The following is a 565-nucleotide window of genomic DNA, read 5'->3' as shown; positions in this document are numbered from 1 at the left end:
CTTCATTTGCTATTATTTTCTCCCATTATGAAGGCTGTCTTTTCACCTTGCTTATAGTTTCCTTTGTTGTGCAGAAGCTTTTAATTTTAATTCTGTCCCATTTATTTATTTTTGCTTTTATTTCCAATATTCTGGGAGGTGGGTCATAGAGGATCCTGCTGTGATTTATGTGGGAGAGTGTCTTGCCTATGTTCTCCTCTAGGAGTTTTATAGTTTCTGGTCTTATGTTTAGATCTTTAATCCATTTTGAGTTTATTTTTGTATATGGTGTTAGGAAACGTTCTAGTTTCATTCTTTTACAAGTGGTTGACCAGTTTTCCCAGCACCACTTGTTAAAGAGATTGTCTTTTCTCCATTGTGTATTCTTGCCTCCTTTGTCAAAGATAAGGTGCCCATATGTGCGTGGATTTATCTCTGGGCTATTTTGTTCCATTGATCTATATTCCTGTCTTTGTGCCAGTACCATACTGTCTTGATGACTGTGGCTTTGTAGTAGAGCCTGAAGTCAGGCAGGTTGATTCCTCCAGTTCCATTCCTCTTTCTCAAGATTGCTTTGACTATTTGA

Source organism: Bison bison, unplaced genomic scaffold (genome assembly GCF_000754665.1).
Source record: "Bison bison bison isolate TAMUID 2011002044 unplaced genomic scaffold, Bison_UMD1.0 scf7180017864307, whole genome shotgun sequence".
In the NCBI taxonomy this organism is placed as follows: Eukaryota; Metazoa; Chordata; class Mammalia; order Artiodactyla; family Bovidae; genus Bison; species Bison bison.
Note: the sequence above shows the minus strand (reverse complement) of the source record.